This window comes from Phyllobates terribilis, unplaced genomic scaffold (assembly GCF_046119375.1).
Source record: "Phyllobates terribilis strain yellow unplaced genomic scaffold, ASM4611937v1 Scaffold_4__5_contigs__length_816908805, whole genome shotgun sequence".
Lineage (NCBI taxonomy): Eukaryota > Metazoa > Chordata > Amphibia > Anura > Dendrobatidae > Phyllobates > Phyllobates terribilis.
The window spans coordinates 802,101,206-802,127,433 of record NW_027362764.1 but is presented as its reverse complement, the minus strand read 5'-3'; the positions used below and the strand labels follow the sequence as shown (position 1 = coordinate 802,127,433).

General features: G+C 51.1%; 1 protein-coding gene across 2 annotated transcripts in view; it reads left to right on the top strand.

Moving 5' to 3' along the window:
• ARHGAP39 (Rho GTPase activating protein 39) overlaps positions 1–26,228 on the top strand; it is a 552,999-nt gene that overhangs the window by 34,898 nt on the left and 491,873 nt on the right. The window lies entirely within an intron of this gene.

The following is a 26,228-nucleotide window of genomic DNA, read 5'->3' as shown; positions in this document are numbered from 1 at the left end:
GACTACAGGAAAGCCAAGCGACAGAAAGGCCATGCGACAGTAGACTACAGGAAAGCCAAGCGACAGAAAGACCATGCGACAGTAAACTACAGGAAAGCCAAGCGACAGAAAGTCTATGCGACAGTAGACAACAGGAAAGCCAAGAGACAGAAAGGCCATGCGACAGACTACAGGAAAGCCAAGCGACAGAAAGGCCATGCGACAGACTACAGGAAAGCCAAGCGACAGAAAGGCCATGTGACAGTAGACAACAGGAAAGCCAAGCGACAGAAAGGCCATGCGACAGTAGACAACAGGAAAGCCAAGCGACAGAAAGGCCATGCGACAGTAGACTACAGGAAAGTCAAGCGACACAGACCATGCGACAGTAGACAACAGGAAAGCCAAGCGACAGAAAGGCCGTGCGACAGTAGACTACAGGAAAGCCAAGCGACAGAAAGGCCATGCGACAGTAGACTACAGGAAAGCCAAGCGACAGAAAGGCCGTGCGACAGTAGACAACAGGAAAGCCAAGCGACAGAAAGGCCATGCGACAGTAGACAACAGGAAAGCCAAGCGACAGAAAGGCCATGCGACAGTAGACAACAGGAAAGCCAAGCGACTGAAAGGCCATGCGACAGTAGACAACAGGAAAGCCAAGCGACACAGACCATGCGACAGTAGACAACAGGAAAGCTAAGCGACAGAAAGGCCATGCGACAGTAGACAACAGGAAAGCCAAGCGACAGAAAGGCCGTGCAACAGTAGACAACAGGAAAGCCAAGCGACAGAAAGGCCATGCGACAGCAGACAACAGGAAATCCAAGCGACAGAAAGGCCATGCGACAGTAGACAACAGGAAAGCCAAGCGACTGAAAGGCCATGCGACAGTAGACAACAGGAAAGCCATGCGACACAGACCATGCAACAGTAGACAACAGGAAAGCCAAGCGACAGAAATGCCGTGCGACAGTAGACAACAGGAAAGTCAAGCGACAGAAAGGCCGTGCGACAGTAGACAACAGAAAAGCCAAGCGACAGAAAGGCCATGCGACAGCAGACAACAGGAAAGCCAAGCGACAGAAAGGCCATGCGACAGTAGAAAACAGGAAAGCCAAGCGACAGACAGACCATGCGACAGCAGACAACAGGAAAGTCAAGCGACAGAAAGGCCATGCGACAGTAGACAACAGGAAAGCCAAGCGACAGAAAGGCCATGCGACAGTAGACAACAGGAAAGCCAAGCGACAGAAAGGCCATGCGACAGCAGACAACAGAAAAGCCAAGCGACTGAAAGGCCATGCGACAGTAGACAACAGGAAAGCCAAGCGACAGAAAGGCCATGCGACAGTAGACAACAGGAAAGCCAAGCGACAGAAAGGCCATGCGACAGTAGACAACAGGAAAGCCAAGCGACAGAAAGGCCATGCGACAGTAGACAACAGGAAAGCCAAGCGACAGACAGACCATGCGACAGCAGACAACAGGAAAGCCAAGCGACTGAAAGACCATGCGACAGTAGACTACAGGAAAGCCAAGCGACAGAAAGGCCATGCGACAGTAGACAACAGGAAAGCCAAGCGACAGACAGACCATGCGATAGCAGACAAGACAGCAGGAAAGCCAAGCGACAGAAAGGCCATGCGACAGCAGACAACAGGAAAGCCAAGCGACAGACAGACCATGCGACAGCAGACAACAGGAAAGCCAAGCGACAGAAAGGCCGTGCGACAGTAGACAACAGGAAAGCCAAGCGACAGAAAGGCCATGCGACAGCAGACAACAGGAAAGCCAAGCGACAGAAAGGCCATGCGACAGTAGACAACAGGAAAGCCAAGCGACTGAAAGGCCATGCGACAGTAGACAACAGGAAAGCCAAGCGACACAGACCATGCGACAGTAGACAACAGGAAAGCCAAGCGACAGAAAGGCCATGCGACAGTAGACAACAGGAAAGTCAAGCGGCAGAAAGGCCGTGCGACAGTAGACAACAGGAAAGCCAAGCGACAGAAAGGCCATGCGACAGCAGACAACAGGAAAGCCAAGCGACAGAAAGGCCATGCGACAGTAGAAAACAGGAAAGCCAAGCGACAGACAGACCATGCGACAGCAGACAACAGGAAAGTCAAGCGACAGAAAGGCCATGCGACAGTAGACAACAGGAAAGCCAAGCGACAGAAAGGCCATGCGACAGTAGACAACAGGAAAGCCAAGCGACAGAAAGGCCATGCGACAGCAGACAACAGGAAAGCCAAGCGACAGAAAGGCCATGCGACAGTAGACAACAGGAAAGCCAAGCGACAGAAAGGCCATGCGACAGTAGACAACAGGAAAGCCAAGCGACAGAAAGGCCATGCGACAGTAGACAACAGGAAAGCCAAGCGACAGACAGACCATGCGACAGCAGACAACAGGAAAGCCAAGCGACTGAAAGACCATGCGACAGTAGACTACAGGAAAGCCAAGCGACAGAAAGGCCATGCGACAGTAGACAACAGGAAAGCCAAGCGACAGACAGACCATGCGATAGCAGACAAGACAGCAGGAAAGCCAAGCGACAGAAACGCCATGCGACAGCAGACAACAGGAAAGCCAAGCGACAGAAAGACCATGCGACAGTAGACAACAGGAAAGCCAAGCGACAGAAAGGCCATGCGACAGTAGACAACAGGAAAGCCAAGCGACAGAAAGGCCATGCGACAGTAGACAACAGGAAAGCCAAGCGACAGACAGACCATGCGACAGCAGACAACAGGAAAGTCAAGCGACAGAAAGGCCATGCGACAGTAGACTACAGGAAAGCCAAGCGACAGAAAGGCCATGCGACAGTAGACAACAGGAAAGCCAAGCGACAGACAGACCATTCGACAGCAGACAACACAAAAGCCAAGCGACTGAAAGACCATGCGATAGTAGACTACAGGAAAGCCAAGCGACAGAAAGGCCATGCGACAGTAGACAACAGGAAAGCCAAGCGACAGACAGACCATGCGATAGCAGACAAGACAGCAGGAAAGCCAAGCGACAGAAAGGCCATGCGACAGCAGACAACAGGAAAGCCAAGCGACAGACAGACCATGCGACAGCAGACAACAGGAAAGCCAAGCGACTGAAAGGCCATGCGACAGTAGACAACAGGAAAGCCAAGCGACAGAAAGGCCGTGTGATAGTAGACGAAACAGTAGGAAAGTTAAGCGAGCGAAAAACAATTGAGGGAAAATGATTTGACTGCTGGCTGTATCCGCTGCCTTCTCTTCTGGTGCTGCAGACAGGAGAGCTCTCATCAGACACTGACCACATGTGCTATTTTCCGCATGGTCTGACCGTCTGTAGGAAGCACTTTCTTACTCCTATTCTCAGACGAGTATCCAACAGGGCCGTGAAAAACAGACAGTGCAAGCTCACAAAACTGCGTTACATGGGGCCGCAAAAAGAAGCAAGATGATGTGAGAAGCCCCGGATATAACGTCTTCGGAGGAAAAAACTGACAACATCCAGACTGTTAATGAGCCTGAGCGCCCGATCCATGGAAAGCTCGGTGCCAGTAAAAGGGATGTTGTGCCCAGATCTGCGGGCGACATCAGTTTTATGATTGGGCTTTCACCCAGTATCCTGTAGGGGACCCATAGACTGCCCTCCGTGCCGCTGCTACTTTCTGTGAATTTTCTGAGCTTCAGGTCCGGTGCAGATTCTCCATCTGTCAGTCTTGTCCTCGCACCTCACGGACACATCATGTTCTGGGGGCAATTGCGGTTACTGTATTTCCTCTCCAACATCTGTGGTGAAGTCCTGCGTTGATTGATCAGATTTTTGGACGATTTCTCCAGAAAGGCTGTTTGTGTAGGAAGCAGCTCGAGCGTCGTCTTCACTAAGATGCAGAACTGAGTGTTTTGCTGTGGTGCTAAAACCCCCCCGCGATATGGTAACAGGGCGAATGGAAGCGGTGGACGGTGACTCCAGGCGAACCTGCGGGATTATCCTGGAGTGAGGAGTTCTGGTGGCTCTTGAGAACAATAGATAGACTGACTGGCGCTATGACGGCCTGAAATACCGCGCCCAAATCAGAAATGCTGCGGCTATTCCCCGTACCAGCGATGGTAGAGGAGATTTTGTAGACCTCACCCGCACATTTTGAAGACTACCTGCAGCAGGTCTTCACCGGTGCTTGGGATTTTACATTTGCACACTGCTTACTTTCATTGCAGATTTACCCTTTTTGCAATGTAGAAAATCCCCAGAATATCAGATTGGTGTAGCCATGGTTCACCTCTGGCCAGGGATCAGCCAGCAGAGCCGGGGAAGGCGGCCGGCCCATCTCCATACCGTGTGCTGTGCCCGTCCACCCGAGCCCCTCTCTGTCATATTCTGCCTGCTGCTGACTGCAGTAAGCGGCTTTAGGAAATGTCCCTCCACCCCCTCATCTGTGATCTGGACCGGTATACGGCAGCTCATCAATAATATATTTACAAGCGGAGGACATGACAGAGCCGACTGATGAATGTGGCTGTAATGTGAGAGCGAGCGGCCGAAGTGCTGGGTGTGTCCCTCCTCCATCACCGTCATTCTGTGACATTACTGATCGCGAGGAAAAACGGGGGATTAGGACCCCTCTTCTAGTGATCACTGGGACCCCCAGCTGTCATGCATTTACCCTATGAGGGATAGCCTTGTGTTGTGTAATAGGACCCCATAGAGGAGCACAGGCTTCTTGCACTCCGTCTGATATAAAGGCGCATAGAGCACAGTATCCTGTATATGACGCCTCGTGGAGCCCCGCGTGACTGCGCAGCCTCGTGCATGGGGCCTGGGGCAGAACAGTGCACATGTGACAGCTCAGAAGTTTCCATCCTACCTATTCTGTGTTTAGGATCCTACTCCTATGCTAAATTACAAAATGCATCGGGTGCTGGTGTCCCCAGAATCGCTCATGTGCTGTTAGTGTAGGTCGCGCGGGTGCTGGACCCGCCGGCGAGCGTGGGCCACGCGGGTGCTGGACCCGCCGGCGAGCGTGGGCCGCGCGTGCACCCAGTCACAGCTAGGACACGCCAGTTTTTTCACTTTGCTGTTTTAAAAGTTAGTATAAGTGGAAACGGTAAAATATGGAACTTTCTAATAAAGTTTTGGTACCTTCAGCCCCCACGTCGCCAGGCGAGGTCAGATGGACGGATCATTGGTGTCGGCAGATGGTGCTGACATTACGTTGCTCGCATTATTATGGTCTATGAAATGAACCAGAATAGCTCATGCCATATTTTTTTCCCACGCAGGCCATCAGTTCGTCAGGAAAAATCAACCATGTTTGCTGGCAGACTGGCTATAACGGGTCCGTGGCATAAATGGACCAATTATACGAGCGTGTGAAGGGGTCAAGCTGACTCCATCCTTTACCTGTCCCAATATAGAAAACACAAGGGGGCTGGATCACCTACTGAAATCAGCAGCTCTGGTGACAGGATACATGGCCATGTGCCTGCACATAGGAGGGGCGCCGAGGGGGGCAGGGACCCGGGAGGCCGCGGGGGGCAGGGACCCGGGAGGCCGAGAGGAGCCGCGGGGGCAGGGACCCGGGAGGCCGAGGGGAGCCGCGGGGGCAGGGACCCGGGAGGCCGAGGGGAGCCGCGGGGGCAGGGACCCGGGAGGCCGAGGGGAGCCGCGGGGGCAGGGACCCGGGAGGCCGAGGGGAGCCGCGGGGGCAGGGACCCGGGAGGACACGCTTATAAAGTCACATCATGGGGCCTATACAAATATGGGATCGAGCTAAATGCTGGAAACCCTAAAAAATATGGAGAATGTGAAGATTTGGGGAAGAACCGCGGCAGGATTGTGGTGTAATTGTTGCTGTTCCTCGGTGGTTACATGCGGCTGGTCCACCTGATGATGGGGGCCTCGTCCGCGCTCGGCCGTTTGTGCAGCGCTTCCTCTGCGACGTTTCTCTGCTTTTTCCCTTCAGGCGCCAAATGCAAATCAGCTAATTAGTGAGATGCGGCTCCCGCTGTTTGCAGGGAGGTGGAGGATCCGTCCATTGTGACCGGGGAGGAGAAGCGAGGAGGGCGACAGCTGCAGATTCCACTTATAAAGGCATAAAACACCTGTTCCCCACCGTCCGCCGCATCGCCCTCCATTGTTACTGAGCGGGTGGCTGCAGATATGTGTAGGGAGCGGCGAGTCCTGAAGCCTTGGGCTCGGTTCACACTTGTGTGTTTTCCATCGGTATTTGTAAGAAACGTTGGCGCGAACGCAGGGAAAGTGCAAGGAAAGGTTCCCCTTACAGGTGCTGCGGGACGGCGGCCGTACACTCCCGGCTTGGGATACATTTGATAATGTCGCAGTGGCATCACATGTAATGATTGTCAGTGCGGTGAGACTGCGGCCGGCGAGCCCAGCGGGGCATCCTGACCCCACCCAGCACCCGCTGTCCGTCCACAACCTGCCGCCATATTGCTCCTCCTGTCACGTGACGTATTGCACTATATGACGTACAAGTGATGAAATGATCCAAAAATAAACTCATCTGAGTCGACTCTACGGAAATATAAAATTATAATAAAATAATGCAAGCAGCAGAATTGCCGTTTTTTGGTTGCAGAACTCCCCCAAATATACAAGACAAAGCGACTGACGTATGTGCGCGAGCACAGAGGGCCCCCCCCTCATGGCATGAGCAGCGAGGGCCCCCCCCTCACGGCATGAGCAGCGAGGGCCCCCCCTCACGGCGCGAGCACCGAGGGCCCCCCCCCTCACGGCATGAGCAGCGAGGGCCCCCCCCTCACAGCGCGGGCACCGAGGGCCCCCCCACCCTCACGGCGCGAGCACCGAGGGCCCCCCCCTCATGGCATGAGCAGCGAGGGCCCCCCCCTCACGGCATGAGCAGCGAGGGCCCCCCCCTCACGGCATGAGCAGCGAGGGCCCCCCCTCACGGCGCGAGCACCGAGGGCCCCCCCCCTCACGGCATGAGCAGCGAGGGCCCCCCCCTCACAGCGCGGGCACCGAGGGCCCCCCCACCCTCACGGCGCGAGCACCGAGGGCCCCCCACCCTCACGGCGCGAGCACCGAGGACCCCCCTCCTCACGGCGCGAGCACCTGGCCCCTCCCCTCACGGCGCGAGCACCGAGGGCCCCCCCCTCACGGCGCGAGCACCTGGCCCCTCCCCTCACGGCGCGAGCACCGAGGGCCCCCCTCCTCACGGCGCGAGCACCTGGCCCCTCCCCTCACGGCGCGAGCACCGAGGACCCCCCTCCTCACGGCGCGAGCACCTGGCCCCTCCCCTCACGGCGCGAGCACCGAGGGCCCCCCCACCCCTCACGGCGCGAGCACCGAGGGCCCCCCCACCCTCACGGCGCGAGCACTGAGGGCCCCCCCCCTCACGGCGCGAGCACCGAGGGCCCCCCCCCACTCACTGCGCGAGCACCTGGCCCCTCCCCTCACGGTGCGAGCACCGAGGGCACCCCCCCCACTCACCGCGCGAGCACCTGGCCCCCCCACCCTCACGGTGCGAGCACCGAGGGCCCCCCCACCCTCACGGCGCGAGCACCGAGGGCCCCCCCACCCTCACGGCGCGAGCACCGAGGGCCCCCCCACCCTCACGGCGAGAGCACCGAGCGACCCCCCTCCTCACGGCGCGAGCACTTGGCCCCTCCCCTCACGGCGCGAGCACTTGGCCCCTCCCCTCACGGCGCGAGCACCGAGGGCCCCCCCTCTCACGGCGCGAGCACCGAGGGCCCCCCCCCTCTCGGCACGAGCACCTGGCCCCCACCCTCACGGCGCGAGCACCGAGGGCCCCCCCACCCTCACGGCGCGAGCACCGAGGGCCCCCTCCATCACGGCGCGAGCACCGAGGACCCCCCTCCTCACGGCGCGAGCACCTGGCCCCTCCCTTCACGGCGCGAGCACCGAGGGCCCCCCCCCTCACGGCGTGAGCACCTGGCCCCTCCCCTCACGGCGCGAGCACCGAGGGCCCCCGCTCTCACGGCATGAGCAGCGAGGCCCCCTCCCCTCATGGCGCGAGCACCGAGGGCCCCCCCCCTCACGGCATGAGCAGCGAAGGCCCCCCCCTCACGGCGCGAGCACCGAGGGCCCCCCCCCTCACGGCGCGAGCACCTGGCCCCTCCCCTCACGGCGCGAGCACCGACGGCCCCCCCTCACGGCGCGAGCACCGAGGGCCCCTCCCCTCATGGCGCGAGCACCTGGCCCCTCCCCTCATGGCGCGAGCACCTGGCCCCTCCCCTCACGGCGCGAGCACCTGGCCCCTCCCCTCACGGCGCGAGCACCTGGCCCCTCCCCTCACGGCGCGAGCACCTGGCCCCTCCCCTCACGGCGCGAGCACCTGGCCCCTCCCCTCACGGCGCGAGCACCTGGCCCCTCCCCTCACGGCGCGAGCACCTGGCCCCTCCCCTCACGGCGCGAGCACCTGGCCCCTCCCCTCACTGCTGCATCGAGGGAAAAATTAAAAAGTTAGAGGATTAACTAAAGGAGCAAAAATAATAAAGTTTAAGTTCGGTATCGCCGTCATGGCCCGGACCTACAGGAGCACATGATCCGGTCCTGAACGCTGTTAAATCAAACACCCTGCCCACCCCCCGCCTAAAAAAAACACCCCATAGAAAATGGTAAATTGCATTTTCTTTTCACTGGAGTTTTTATTTCTAATTGTTCAGCACATTTTATGGTACAATGAATGGTGCCCTTCAAAACTGCAGCTCGTCCCTCGTCGAACAAACCCTGATATGGCGACATGGGCGAAAAAAATAGTTCTGGTTCATTGGAAGAAGGGGAAGGAAAAAACAAAGTGCAAAAATGAATATTGGGAAGGGAATCTGTCAGCAGGTTTTTTTTTCCTGAGGAATCGGAGAGCAGCATTGATGTCGGGGCAGAGACCCTGATTCCAGCAATGTGTCACTTACTGGGCTGCTTGCTGTTGTTTTGATAGAATCCCTGTATTCTCTGCTGTAGCAGTGCTCAGAATGCTGAGCTGTGTATAACCCCGTCCACATCACTGATTGGCTGCTTCCTGTGAACACTGTTATAAAGCAGCCAATCAGGGGTGGGGGCGGGGTTACACAGATTAGCTGGACTTCTGTGCACTTGAGACCTAGTCCTGGAGTGATAATCTCCTGCTGATAAAACGCTGATTGTATTGAAACTGCAGCACAAAACCTAGTAAAGGTCAAAGCCCTGGAATCTCCGATTAAAAAGCAAAAAAACATAATAATGCATTAATGGCCAAAACCTAATGTGGAAAACAACCCTAAGAGTGTGCTAAGTGCCGCTGCTGTAACCCTGCTGTAAAACCCTGACGGGAGAGAATCCGTGCCGAGGTGAGCGCGTCCCATCTGTCAGTCAGGCGGAGATGGAAGCAGAATATGGACCAGGGGCTCCAACGAGAAACCCCCCAAAAAACAAGATGCCGCGGGGGGTCCTGTAGTCCCTCCTTGGGATGCAGCTAGTTCCTGAAGGAGGTGCTCGGGGACTTGTTGGGGACTGCAGGTTCCTCTGCGCCGCCTGTCCTACATTAGGGGGTCACTCCTTAAGCATTCCCTGAGCCCTCATCTGGCGGCGGTCCTGCAGGCTGTGCCTCTTAGCGGCTGATTAATGGCCGCCCGTCGCCTGGCTGCATCTTATTGATGCGCCTCTGCGCTGATGATCCTGGTAGTAATGGAGATCAGCGGCATTGGCGGCGCTGCTATCAGTCGCCGGCTCACACCAGCAGCCTGGGACGTTCCCGGCTCACATATGTTGCGCTGCTTTAAATGTGACATTTGGGAAATGTCAGACGCGGTGAATTCCTCCAGTGCCGGGATCTTCTGCTCCGCCGGCAGTCACAGAGCAGCCGCCTCTGACATTAATACAGACTTAAACACCATTAAGATCCGGTTTAATAATGGGAGCTGCTGTAAAGGTTCCTGAGCCTAATAACTGTATTTATGCCACTAATCCCCCTCCTCTTTTTACTGATGACAGAATAGGAAACTAAAGCTTAGGAAAATGAGGGCAATTACGGAGCGGAGGAAATTATTAAACGCTCTGTTCTGCCTCCTTAATCTCTGGAGTTTATACATCATCGGCGCTTGTGTGTTCATAGCTCATGACGTGGAAGATTTACCCCGGGTGGCGAGAGGCAGCAGATTAGACGCGGAGCTGCCATTCCCGGTGACTGTGCAGCGTAAGCCGCACGCTTGTGTGCAGGATTCTCCATAGTTTTCCCCCTCTGCCGCCTCTGTCTATAACATTCAGTCGTCTCTGCTGATGAGCTGTTATCATGTTTCCCGTACACAGCACAGACGTGACGGATTCCTGCTCTCTTGTCTATGTAGCAGCATGGAGGCCCTAACACTGCTGTACTCAGCAGTGTAGCCATGACTCCAACTCTGGGGTGAACTGAAACACTTACTAGGAAGCAGCAAAAGCACCATGAGAGCATTATATATGGGTACTCAGCAGTGTAGCCATGAATCCAACTCTGGGGTGAACTGAAACACTTACTAGGAAGCAGCAAAAGCACAATGAGAGCATTATATATGGGTACTCAGCAGTGTAGTAGTGTGAATTCAGCTCTGGATTGAGATACATAGTTGCTAGAAAGCATCAGTGTGGAGGACATTATACAGGGTGGGCCATGTATATGGATACACCAAAATAAAATGGGAATTGTTGGTGATATCAACTTCCTGTTTGTGGCACATTAGTATATGGGAGGGGGACAACTTTTCCAGATGGGTGGTGACCATGGTGGCCATTTTGAATCCAACTTAATTTTTTTCAATGAAGGACATTATAAAGCAATACTGAGCAGTCTCTGTGTGTGAATCCAGCTCTAGATTGAGATATTTACTAAAAAGCAGCAGCATGGAGAAAATTATACACCAATACTGATCAGTGTAGATGTGAATCCAGCTATGGGTGTCTCTTTGCCTCTCTCACTCTGTTCTTCCCTTTCCATAGACTTTATTAGTTTGTTCTAGGGAGTTTTATAGAGCCACACGAAATGGAAAAAAGAGCAGTGGCTGCGACTCCTGGGTTATCATTGTGATGGATCAGACGTGTGGTGAGGGCGGGATCCGAATGATTGGCGCTTGGTGAACCATTATTCATGCGATCGCTCGATCCCTGCACAATCAGTATATACTCGCTGCGTACACGGAGAGAACGGCGGCACAAACCATCAGCTGACGGACGAGCTTCTCCCTATATGTCGGCCATGTTTTCCCGGGCCAGTGATTGGGTACGAGCCTTGTTACCATCACTGATTATTGGCCGGGGATAATCTGATGTCGCGGACGGGCCGCCATTCTTGCTCCATGGCGCTATAGTGGTCCGCGGATCTACTGCTTGTTGCTTTGCAGCCCTGCCTTGCACGGAGGAGAGGTCACATCCTCGGCCTCCACTTCTTTGTGGGACTGCTGACCATATCGGACCGCTGCGCTCTTGTTTCTCCAACCGTCCCACAGACAATAAATGGAGCGGCAGTCGAGGATGTGCACCGCCCTTCAAGAGGTTCTGGGTTGTCGGGACACAGACCCCCGTTTTCAGGATTGCAGAGATTCCCACTCTCCTTTTTTGCTGTGCTGATCACTTTACGGCGAAGGTTTTTTCAGCAGTTTTGCAATCCGGGTTTGTCAAATGTCATTCACAGCGCTGCCGTAACGCGCAGCAGATTGTCCGTGTGACCTGTGTGAACACGTCCATAAGCCACAGCGCCCGCAGGAGTTGTCGTGTCCATCGTGTCTGTATAAAGTGCTGAGAAACGGGACAATGAGGAAGAATAAAAGAAAACTTACTGGTAAAAGAAATATCAGACCTTTGAGGTTGTGGCCCTCATTTCCTGTGGATGGAGCACAGGACTGGGATTTCTCTGCTGAGGTTGTGATTGTTATTTTGGAGGACAATGAGGTTTTCATCACTTTTTATTGCGTTTTTGGGAGGGTAGTTGCTGCTACCAAAAGCCTGGCTGGGCTGTGTGCCGCGGCCGTGAGCTCCACAGTGGAGGTTGTAGTGACCATCAGTGGGGACTGTTGGATTTGGTGGCAGCCATGTGTCAGACGCGTCATCACGTGGCCTCGACCTCCGTCCCGTGATCAACGTCCCCTACATCTTGCAGGATGACGTGTGGAATGGCGGCAGGGCAGCAGATTGCCGGCATCGGCGTGTACCCACGATGAGTGCATTTCTCTCGGTGCCCCCCGTGTATCGTTCCCTCCACATTACAGGGCGACGCCTGGTGGCTCCCATCATCCCTGACCCTGGAGCTCACAATCTAATCTCCTATCACACAATGTATCACTACTCCCATCATCCCTGACCCTGGAGCTCACAATCTAATCTCCTATCACACAGTGTATCACTACTCCCATCATCCCTGACCCCGGAGCTCACAATCTAATCTCCTATCACACAGTGTAACACTACTCCCATCATCCCTGACCCCGGAGCTCACAATCTAATCTCCTATCACACAATGTATCACTACTCCCATCATCCCTGACCCCGTAGCTCACAATCTAATCTCCTATCACACAGTGTATCACTACTCCCATCATCCCTGACCCTGGAGCTCACAATCTAATCTCCTATCACACAGTGTATCACTACTCCCATCATCCCTGACCCCGGAGCTCACAATCTAATCTCCTATCACACAGTGTATCACTACTCCCATCATCCCTGACCCTGGAGCTCACAATCTAATCTCCTATCACACAATGTATCACTACTCCCATCATTCCTGACCCTGGAGCTCACAATCTAATCTCCTATCACACAGTGTATCACTACTCCCATCATCCCTGACCCCGGAGCTCACAATCTAATCTCCTATCACACAGTGTATCACTACTCCCATCATCCCTGACCCCGGAGCTCACAATCTAATCTCCTATCACACAATGTATCACTACTCCCATCATCCCTGACCCCAGAGCTCACAATCTAATCTCCTATCACACAGTGTATCACTACTCCCATCATCCCTGACCCCGGAGCTCACAATCTAATCTCCTATCACACAGTGTATCACTACTCCCATCATCCCTGACCCCGGAGCTCACAATCTAATCTCCTATCACACAGTGTATCACTACTCCCATCATCCCTGACCCCGGAGCTCACAATCTAATCTCCTGTCACACAGTGTATCACTACTCCCATCATCCCTGACCCCGGAGCTCACAATCTAATCTCCTATCACACAGTGTATCACTACTCCCATCATCCCTGACCCCGGAGCTCACAATCTAATCTCCTATCACACAATGTATCACTACTCCCATCATCCCTGACCCTGGAGCTCACAATCTAATCTCCTATCACACAATGTATCACTACTCTCATCATCCCTGACCCCGGAGCTCACAATCTAATCTCCTATCACACAGTGTATCACTACTCCCATCATCCCTGACTCCGGAGCTCACAATCTAATCTCCTATCACACAATGTATCACTACTCTCATCATCCCTGACCCCGGAGCTCACAATCTGATCTCCTATCACACAGTGTATCACTACTCCCATCATCCCTGACCCCAGAGCTCACAATCTAATCTCCTATCACACAGTGTATCACTACTCCCATCATCCCTGACCCCAGAGCTCACAATCTAATCTCCTATCACACAATGTATCACTACTCCCATCATCCCTGACCCCGGAGCTCACAATCTAATCTCCTATCACACAGTGTATCACTACTCCCATCATCCCTGACCCCAGAGCTCACAATCTAATCTCCTATCACACAATGTATCACTACTCCCATCATCCCTGACCCCAGAGCTCACAATCAAATCTCCTATCACACAATGTATCACTACTCCCATCATCCCTGACCCTGGAGCTCACAATCTAATCTATCACACAGTGTATCACTACTCCCATCATCCCTGACCCCAGAGCTCACAATCTAATCTATCACACAGTGTATCACTACTCCCATCATCCCTGACCCCAGAGCTCACAATCTAATCTCCTATCACACAGTGTATCACTACTCCCATCATCCCTGACCCCAGAGCTCACAATCTAATCTATCACACAGTGTATCACTACTCCCATCATCTCTGACCCCAGAGCTCACAATCTAATCTCCTATCACACAATGTATCACTACTCCCATCATCCCTGACCCCGGAGCTCACAATCTGATCTATCACACAGTGTATCACTACTCCCATCATCCCTGACCCCGGAGCTCACAATCTAACCTCCTATCACACAATGCATCACTACTCCCATCATCCTTGACCCCAGAGCTCACAATCTAATCTCCTATCACACAGTGTATCACTACTCCCATCATCCCTGACCCCAGAGCTCACAATCTAATCTCCTATCACACAGTGTATCACTACTCCCATCATCCCTGACCCCGGAGCTCACAATCTAATCTCCTATCACACAGTGTATCACTACTCCCATCATCCCTGACCCCAGAGCTCACAATCTAATCTCCTATCACACAATGCATCACTACTCCTATCATCCCTGACCCCAGAGCTCACAATCTAATCTATCACACAATGTATCACTACTCCCATCATCCCTGACCCCGGAGCTCACAATCTAATCTCCTATCACACAATGCATCACTACTCCCATCATCCCTGACCCCAGAGCTCACAATCTAATCTCCTATCACAGTGTATCACTACTCCAATCATCCCTGACCCCAGAGCTCACAATCTAATCTCCTATCACACAGTGTATCACTACTCCCATCATCCCTGACCCCGGAGCTCACAATCTAATCTCCTATCACACAATGCATCACTACTCCCATCATCCCTGACCCCAGAGCTCACAATCTAATCTCCTATCACACAATGCATCACTACTCCCATCATCCCTGACCCCAGAGCTCACAATCTAATCTCCTATCACACAATGTATCACTACTCCCATCATCCCTGACCCCGGAACTCACAATCTAATCTCCTATCACACAATGTATCACTACTCCCATCATCCCTGACCCCAGAGCTCACAATCTAATCTCCTATCGCACAGTGTATCATTACTCCCATCATTCCTGACCCCAGAGCTCACAATCTAATCTCCTATCACACAATGTATCACTACTCCCATCATCCCTGACCCCGGAGCTCACAATCTAATCTCCTATCACACAATGTATCACTACTCCCATCATCCCTGACCCCGGAGCTCACAATCTAATCTCCTATCACACAGTGTATCACTACTCCCATCATCCCTGACCCCGGAGCTCACAATCTAATCTCCTATCACACAGTGTATCACTACTCCCATCATCCCTGACCCCGGAGCTCACAATCTAATCTCCTATCACACAGTGTATCCCTACTCCCATCATCCCTGACCCCAGGAGCTCACAATCTAATCTATCACACAGTGTATCACTACTCCCATCATCCCTGACCCCGGAGCTCACAATCTAATCTCCTATCACACAGTGTATCACTACTCCCATCATCCCTGACCCCGGAACTCACAATCTAATCTCCTATCACACAATGTATCACTACTCCCATCATCCCTGACCCCAGAGCTCACAATCTAATCTCCTATCGCACAGTGTATCATTACTCCCATCATTCCTGACCCCAGAGCTCACAATCTAATCTCCTATCACACAATGTATCACTACTCCCATCATCCCTGACCCCGGAGCTCACAATCTAATCTCCTATCACACAATGTATCACTACTCCCATCATCCCTGACCCCGGAGCTCACAATCTAATCTCCTATCACACAGTGTATCACTACTCCCATCATCCCTGACCCCGGAGCTCACAATCTAATCTCCTATCACACAGTGTATCACTACTCCCATCATCCCTGACCCCGGAGCTCACAATCTAATCTCCTATCACACAGTGTACCCTACTCCCATCATCCCTGACCCCAGGAGCTCACAATCTAATCTATCACACAGTGTATCACTACTCCCATCATCCCTGACCCCGGAGCTCACAATCTAATCTCCTATCACACAGTGTATCACTACTCCCATCATCCCTGACCCGGAGCTCACAATCTAATCTATCACACAGTGTATCACTACTCCCATCATCCCTGACCCCGTAGCTCACAATCTAATCTCCTATCACACAGTGTATCACTACTCCCATCATCCCTGACCCCAGAGCTCACAATCTAATCTCCTATCACACAGTGTATCACTACTCCCATCATCCCTGACCCCAGAGCTCACAATCTAATCTCCTATCACACAGTGTATCACTACTCCCATCATCCCTGACCCCGGAGCTCACAATCTAATCTCCTATCACACAATGTATCACTACTCCCATCATCCCTGACCCCAGAGCTCACAATCTAATCTCCTATCACACAGTGTATCACTACTCCCATCATCCCTGACCCCAGGAGCTCACAATCTCATCTCCTATCACACAATGTATCACTACTCCCATCATCCCTGACCCCAGAGCTCACAATCTAATCTCCTATCACACAATGTATCACTACTCCCATCATCCCTGACCCCAGAGCTCACAATCTAATCTCCTATCACACAGTGTATCACTACTCCCATCATCCCTGACCCCAGAGCTCACAATCTAATCTCCTATCACACAGTGTATCACTACTCCCATCATCCCTGACCCCAGAGCTCACAATCTAATCTCCTATCACACAGTGTATCACTACTCCCATCATCCCTGACACCAGAGCTCACAATCTAATCTATCACACAATGTATCACTACTCCCATCATCCCTGACCCCGGAGCTCACAATCTAATCTCCTATCACACAATGTATCACTACTCCCATCATCCCTGACCCCGGAGCTCACAATCTAATCTCCTATCACACAGTGTATCACTACTCCCATCATCCCTGACCCCAGAGCTCACAATCTAATCTCCTATCACACAATGTATCACTACTCCCATCATCCCTGACCCCAGAGCTCACAATCTAATCTCCTATCACACAATGTATCACTACTCCCATCATCCCTGACCCCGGAGCTCACAATCTCATCTCCTATCACACAGTGTATCACTACTCCCATCATCCCTGACCCCGGAGCTCACAATCTAATCTCCTATCACACAGTGTATCACTACTCCCATCATCCCCGACCCCAGAGCTCACAATCTAATCTCCTATCACACAATGTATCACTACTCCCATCATCCCTGACCCCCGAGCTCACAATCTAATCTCCTATCACACAATGTATCACTACTCCCATCATCCCTGACCCCGGAGCTCACAATCTAATCTCCTATCACACAATGTATCACTACTCCCATCATCCCTGACCCCGGAGCTCACAATCTAATCTCCTATCACACAGTGTATCACTACTCCCATCATCCCCGACCCCAGAGCTCACAATCTAATCTGCTATCACACAATGTATCACTACTCCCATCATCCCTGACCCCGGAGCTCACAATCTAATCTCCTATCACAGTGTATCACTACTCCAATCATCCCTGACCCCAGAGCTCACAATCTAATCTCCTATCACACAATGCATCACTACTCCCATCATCCCTGACCCCAGAGCTCACAATCTAATCTCCTATCACACAATGCATCACTACTCCCATCATCCCTGACCCCAGAGCTCACAAACTAATCTCCTATCACACAATGTATCACTACTCCCATCATCCCTGACCCCGGAGCTCACAATCTAATCTCCTATCACACAGTGTATCACTACTCCCATCATCCCTGACCCCGGAGCTCACAATCTAATCTCCTATCACACAATGTATCACTACTCCCATCATCCCTGACCCCGGAGCTCACAATCTAATCTCCTATCACACAGTGTATCACTACTCCCATCATCCCTGACCCCAGGAGCTCACAATCTCATCTCCTATCACACAGTGTATCACTACTCCCATCATCCCTGACCCCGGAGCTCACAATCTAATCTCCTATCACACAGTGTATCACTACTCCCATCATCCCCGACCCCAGAGCTCACAATCTAATCTCCTATCACACAATGTATCACTACTCCCATCATCCCTGACCCCCGAGCTCACAATCTAATCTCCTATCACACAATGTATCACTACTCCCATCATCCCTGACCCCGGAGCTCACAATCTAATCTCCTATCACACAATGTATCACTACTCCCATCATCCCTGACCCCGGAGCTCACAATCTAATCTCCTATCACACAGTGTATCACTACTCCCATCATCCCCGACCCCAGAGCTCACAATCTAATCTGCTATCACACAATGTATCACTACTCCCATCATCCCTGACCCCGGAGCTCACAATCTAATCTCCTATCACAGTGTATCACTACTCCAATCATCCCTGACCCCAGAGCTCACAATCTAATCTCCTATCACACAATGCATCACTACTCCCATCATCCCTGACCCCAGAGCTCACAATCTAATCTCCTATCACACAATGCATCACTACTCCCATCATCCCTGACCCCAGAGCTCACAATCTAATCTCCTATCACACAATGTATCACTACTCCAATCATCCCTGACCCCAGAGCTCACAATCTAATCTCCTATCACACAATGCATCACTACTCCCATCATCCCTGACCCCAGAGCTCACAATCTAATCTCCTATCACACAATGCATCACTACTCCCATCATCCCTGACCCCAGAGCTCACAATCTAATCTCCTATCACACAATGTATCACTACTCCCATCATCCCTGACCCTGGAGCTCACAATCTAATCTCCTATCACACAGTGTATCACTACTCTCATCATCCCTGACCCCGGAGCTCACAATCTAATCTCCTATCACACAATGTATCACTACTCCCATCATCCCTGACCCCCGAGCTCACAATCTAATCTCCTATCACACAATGTATCACTACTCCCATCATCCCTGACCCCAGAGCTCACAATCTAATCTCCTAGCACACAGTGTATCACTACTCCCATCATCACTGACCCCAGAGCTCACAATCTAATCTCCTATCACACAGTGTATCACTACTCCCATCATCCCTGACCCCAGAGCTCACAATCTAATCTCCTATCACACAATGTATCACTACTCTCATCATCCCTGACCCCGGAGCTCACAATCTAATCTCCTATCACACAGTGTATCACTACTCCCATCATCCCTGACCCCAGAGCTCACAATCTAATCTCCTATCACACAATGTATCACTACTCCCATCATCCCTGACCCCAGAGCTCACAATCTAATCTCCTATCACACAGTGTATCACTACTCCCATCATCCCTGACCCCAGAGCTCACAATCTAATCTCCTATCACACAGTGTATCACTACTCCCATCATCCCTGACCCCAGACCTCACAATCTAATCTCCTATCACACAGTGTATCACTACTCCCATCATCCCTGACCCCGGAGCTCACAATCTAATCTCCTATCACACAATGTATCACTACTCCCATCATCCCTGACCCCAGAGCTGACAATCTAATCTCCTATCACACAGTGTATCACTACTCCCATCATCCCTGACCCCGGAGCTCACAATCTAATCTCCTATCACACAGTGTATCACTACTCCCATCATCCCTGACCCCGGAGCTCACAATCTAATCTCCTATCACATAGTGTATCACTACTCCCATCATCCCTGACCCCAGATCTCACAATCTAATCTCCTATCACACAGTGTATTACTACTCCCCTCATCCCTGACCCCAGAGCTCACAATCTAATCTCCTATCACACAGTGTATCACTACTCCCATCATCCCTGACCCCAGAGCTCACAATCTAATCTCCTATCACACAGTGTATTACTACTCCCATCATCCCTGACCCCAGAGCTCACAATATAATCTCCTATCACACAGTGTATCACTACTCCCATCATCCCTGACCCCAGACCTCACAATCTAATCTCCTATCACACCGTGTATCACTACTCCCATCATCCCTGACCCCGGAGCTCACAATCTAATCTCCTATCACACCGTGTATCACTACTCCCATCATCCCTGACCCAGAGCTCACAATCTAATCTCCTATCACACAGTGTATCACTACTCCCATCATCCCTGACCCAGAGCTCACAATCTAATCTCCTACCACACAATGTATCACTACTCCCATCATCCCTGATCCCAGAGCTCACAATCTAATCTATCACACAATGTATCACTACTCCCATCATCCCTGACCCCAGAGCTCACAATCTAATCTCCTATCACACAATGTATCACTACTCCCATCATCCCTGACCCCAGAGCTCACAATCTAATCTCCTATCACACAGTGTATCACTACTCCCATCATCCCTGACCCCAGAGCTCACAATCTAATCTCCTATCACACAGTGTATCACTACTCCCATCATCCCTGACCCCGGAGCTCCCAATCTAATCTCCTATCACACAATGTGTCACTACTCCCATCATCCCTGACCCCAGAGCTCACAATCTAATCTCCTATCACACAATGTATCACTACTCCCATCATCCCTGAACTCGGAGCTCACAATCTAATCTCCTATCACACAATGTGTCACTACTCCCATCATCCCTGACCCCAGACCTCACAATCTAATCTCCTATCACACAGTGTATCACTACTCCCATCATCCCTGACTCCGGAGCTCACAATCTAATCTCCTATCACACAATGTGTCACTACTCCCATCATCCCTGACCCCAGAGCTCACAATCTAATCTCCTATCACACAATGTATCACTACTCCCATCATCCCTGAACTCGGAGCTCACAATCTAATCTCCTATCACACAATGTGTCACTACTCCCATCATCCCTGACCCCAGAGCTCACAATCTAATCTCCTATCACACAATGTGTCACTACTCCCATCATCCCTGACCCCAGAGCTCACAATCTAATCTCCTATCACACAGTGTATCACTACTCCCATCATCCCTGACTCCGGAGCTCACAATCTAATCTCCTATCACACAATGTGTCACTACTCCCATCATCCCTGACCCCAGAGCTCACAATCTAATCTCCTATCACACAATGTATCACTACTCCCATCATCCCTGACCCCAGAGCTCACAATCTAATCTCCTATCACACAGTGTATCACTACTCCCATCATCCCTGACCCCAGAGCTCACAGTCTAATCTCCTATCACACAATGTATCACTACTCCCATCATCTCTGACCCCGGAGCTCACAATCTAATCTCCTATCACACAGTGTATCACTACTCCCATCATCCCTGACCCCGTAGCTCACAATCTAATCTCCTATCACACAGTGTATCACTACTCCCATCATCACTGACCCCAGAGCTCACAATCTAATCTCCTATCACACAGTGTATCACTACTCCCATCATCCCTGACCCCGGAGCTCACAATCTAATCTCCTATCACACAATGTATCACTACTCCCATCATCACTGACCCCAGAGCTCACAATCTAATCTCCTATCACACAATGTATCACTACTCCCATCATCTCTGACCCCGGAGCTCACAATCTAATCTCCTATCACACAGTGTATCACTACTCCCATCATCCCTGACCCCGTAGCTTACAATCTAATCTATCACACAGTGTATCACTACTCCCATCATCACTGACCCCAGAGCTCACAATCTAATCTCCTATCACACAGTGTATCACTACTCCCATCATCCCTGACCCCAGAGCTCACAATCTAATCTCCTATCACACAATGTATCACTACTCCCATCATCACTGACCCCAGAGCTCACAATCTAATCTCCTATCACACAGTGTATCACTACTCCCATCATCCCTGACCCCGTAGCTCACAATCTAATGTCCTATCACACAGTGTATCACTACTCCCATCATCCCTGACTCCAGAGCTCACAATCTAATCTTCTATCACACAGTGTATTACTACTCCCATCATCCCTGACCCCGGAGCTCACAATCTAATCTCCTATCACACAGTGTATCACTACTCCCATCATCCCTGACCCCGGAGCTCACAATCTCATCTCCTATCACACAGTGTATCACTACTCCCATCATCCCTGACCCCAGAGCTCACAATCTAATCTCCTATCACACAGTGTATCACTACTCCCATCATCACTGACCCCAGAGCTCACAATCTAATCTCCTATCACACAGTGTATCACTACTCCCATCATCCCTGACCCCAGAGCTCACAATCTAATCTCCTATCACACAATGTATCACTACTCCCATCATCACTGACCCCAGAGCTCACAATCTAATCTCCTATCACACAGTGTATCACTACTCCCATCATCCCTGACCCCGTAGCTCACAATCTAATCTCCTATCACACAGTGTATCACTACTCCCATCATCCCTGACTCCAGAGCTCACAATCTAATCTCCTATCACACAGTGTATCACTACTCCCATCATCCCTGACCCCGGAGCTCACAATCTCATCTCCTATCACACCGTGTATCACTACTCCCATAATCCCTGACCCAGAGCTCACAATCTAATCTCCTATCACACAGTGTATCACTACTCCCATCATCCCTGACCCAGAGCTCACAATCTAATCTCCTACCACACAATGTATCACTACTCCCATCATCCCTGACCCCAGAGCTCACAATCTAATCTATCACACAATGTATCACTACTCCCATCATCCCTGACCCCAGAGCTCACAATCTAATCTCCTATCACACAATGTATCACTACTCCCATCATCCCTGACCCCAGAGCTCACAATCTAATCTCCTATCACACAGTGTATCACTACTCCCATCATCCCTGACCCCAGAGCTCACAATCTAATCTCCTATCACACAGTGTATCACTACTCCCATCATCCCTGACCCCGGAGCTCCCAATCTAATCTCCTATCACACAATGTGTCACTACTCCCATCATCCCTGACCCCAGAGCTCACAATCTAATCTCCTATCACACAGTGTATCACTACTCCCATCATCCCTGACTCCGGAGCTCACAATCTAATCTCCTATCACACAATGTGTCACTACTCCCATCATCCCTGACCCCAGAGCTCACAATCTAATCTCCTATCACACAATGTATCACTACTCCCATCATCCCTGAACTCGGAGCTCACAATCTAATCTCCTATCACACAATGTGTCACTACTCCAATCATCCCTGACCCCAGAGCTCACAATCTAATCTCCTATCACACAGTGTATCACTACTCCCATCATCACTGACCCCAGAGCTCACAATCTAATCTCCTATCACACAGTGTATCACTACTCCCATCATCCCTGACCCCAGAGCTCACAATCTAATCTCCTATCACACAATGTATCACTACTCCCATCATCACTGACCCCAGAGCTCACAATCTAATCTCCTATCACACAATGTATCACTACTCCCATCATCACTGACCTCAGAGCTCACAATCTAATCTCCTATCACACAATGTATCACTACTCCCATCATCTCTGACCCCGGAGCTCACAATCTAATCTCCTATCACACAGTGTATCACTACTCCCATCATCCCTGACCCCGTAGCTCACAATCTAATCTCCTATCACACAGTGTATCACTACTCCCATCATCACTGACCCCAGAGCTCACAATCTAATCTCCTATCACACAGTGTATCACTACTCCCATCATCCCTGACCCCAGAGCTCACAATCTAATCTCCTATCACACAATGTATCACTACTCCCATCATCCCTGACCCCAGAGCTCACAATCTAATCTCCTATCACACAGTGTATCACTACTCCCATCATCCCTGACCCCGTAGCTCACAATCTAATCTCCTATCACACAGTGTATCACTACTCCCATCATCTCTGACTCCAGAGCTCACAATCTAATCTTCTATCACACAGTGTATTACTACTCCCATCATCCCTGACCCCGGAGCTCACAATCTAATCTCCTATCACACAGTGTATCACTACTCCCATCATCCCTGACCCCGGAGCTCACAATCTCATCTCCTATCACACAGTGTATCACTACTCCCATCATCCCTGACCCCAGAGCTCACAATCTAATCTCCTATCACACAGTGTATCACTACTCCCATCATCCCTGACCCCGGAGCTCACAATCTCATCTCCTATCACACAGTGTATCACTACTCCCATCATCCCTGACCCCAGAGCTCACAATCTAATCTCCTATCACACAATGTATCACTACTCCCATCATCACTGACCCCAGAGCTCACAATCTAATCTCCTATCACACAGTGTATCACTACTCCCATCATCCCTGACCCCGTAGCTCACAATCTAATCTCCTATCACACAATGTATCACTACTCCCATCATCCCTGACCCCAGAGCTCACAATCTAATCTCCTATCACACAATGTATCACTACTCCCATCATCCCTGAACTCGGAGCTCACAATCTAATCTCCTATCACACAATGTATCACTACTCCCATCATCCCTGACCCCAGAGCTCACAATCTAATCTCCTATCACACAATGTATCACTACTCCCATCATCCCTGACCCCAGAGCTCACAATCTAATCTCCTATCACACAATGTATCACTACTCCCATCATCCCTGAACTCGGAGCTCACAATCTAATCTCCTATCACACAGTGTATCACTACTCCCATCATCCCTGACCCCAGAGCTCACAATCTAATCTCCTATCACACAATGTATCACTACTCCCATCATCCCTGAACTCGGAGCTCACAATCTAATCTCCTATCACACAGTGTATCACTACTCCCATCATCCCTGACCCCAGGAGCTCACAATCTAATCTCCTATCACACAGTGTATCACTACTCCCATCATCACTGACCCCAGAGCTCACAATCTAATCTCCTATCACACCGTGTATCACTACTCCCATCATCACTGACCCCAGAGCTCACAATCTAATCTCCTATCACACAATGTATCACTACTCCCATCATCCCTGACCCCGGAGCTCACAATCTAATCTCCTATCACACAGTGTATCACTACTCCCATCATCCCTGACTCCAGAGCAAACAATCTAATCTCCTATCACACAGTGTTTCACTACTCCCATCATCCCTTACCCCGGAGCTCACAAACTAATCTCCTATCACACAATGTAACACTACTCCCATCATCCCTGACCCCAGAGCTGACAATCTAATCTCCTATCACACAGTGTATCACTACTCCCATCATCCCTGACCCCGGAGCTCACAATCTAATCTCCTACCACACAATGTATCACTAGTCCCATCATCCCTGACCCCGGAGCTCACAATCTAATCTCCTATCACACAGTGTATCACTACTCCCATCATCCTTGACCCCAGAGCTCACAATCTAATCTGCTATCACACAGTTTATCACTACTCCCATCATCCCTGACCCCGGAGCTCACAATCTAATCTCCTATCACACAGTGTATCACTACTCCCATCATCCCTGACCCCAGAGCTCACAATCTAATCTCCAATCACACAATGTATCACTACTCTCATCATCCCTGACCCCGGAGCTCACAATATAATCTCCTATCACACAATGTATCACTACTCCCATCATCCCTGAACTCGGAGCTCACAATCTAATCTCCTATCACACAATGTGTCACTACTCCCATCATCCCTGACCCCAGACTTCACAATCTAATCTCCTATCACACAGTGTATCACTACTCCCATCATCCCTGACCCCAGAGCTCACAATCTAATCTCCTATCACACCGTGTATCACTACTCCAATCATCCCTGACTCCGGAGCTCACAATCTAATCTCCTATCACACAATGTATCACTACTCCCATCATCCCTGACCCCAGAGCTCACAATCTAATCTCCTATCACACAATGTATCACTACTCCCATCATCCCTGACCCCGGAGCTCACAATCTCATCTCCTATCACACAGTGTATCACTACTCCCATCATCCCTGACCCCAGAGCTCACAATCTAATCTCCTATCACACAATGTATCACTACTCCCATCATCACTGACCCCAGAGCTCACAATCTAATCTCCTATCACACAGTGTATCACTACTCCCATCATCCCTGACCCCGTAGCTCACAATCTAATCTCCTATCACACAATGTATCACTACTCCCATCATCCCTGACCCCAGAGCTCACAATCTAATCTCCTATCACACAATGTATCACTACTCCCATCATCCCTGAACTCGGAGCTCACAATCTAATCTCCTATCACACAATGTATCACTACTCCCATCATCCCTGACCCCAGAGCTCACAATCTAATCTCCTATCACACAATGTATCACTACTCCCATCATCCCTGACCCCAGAGCTCACAATCTAATCTCCTATCACACAATGTATCACTACTCCCATCATCCCTGAACTCGGAGCTCACAATCTAATCTCCTAT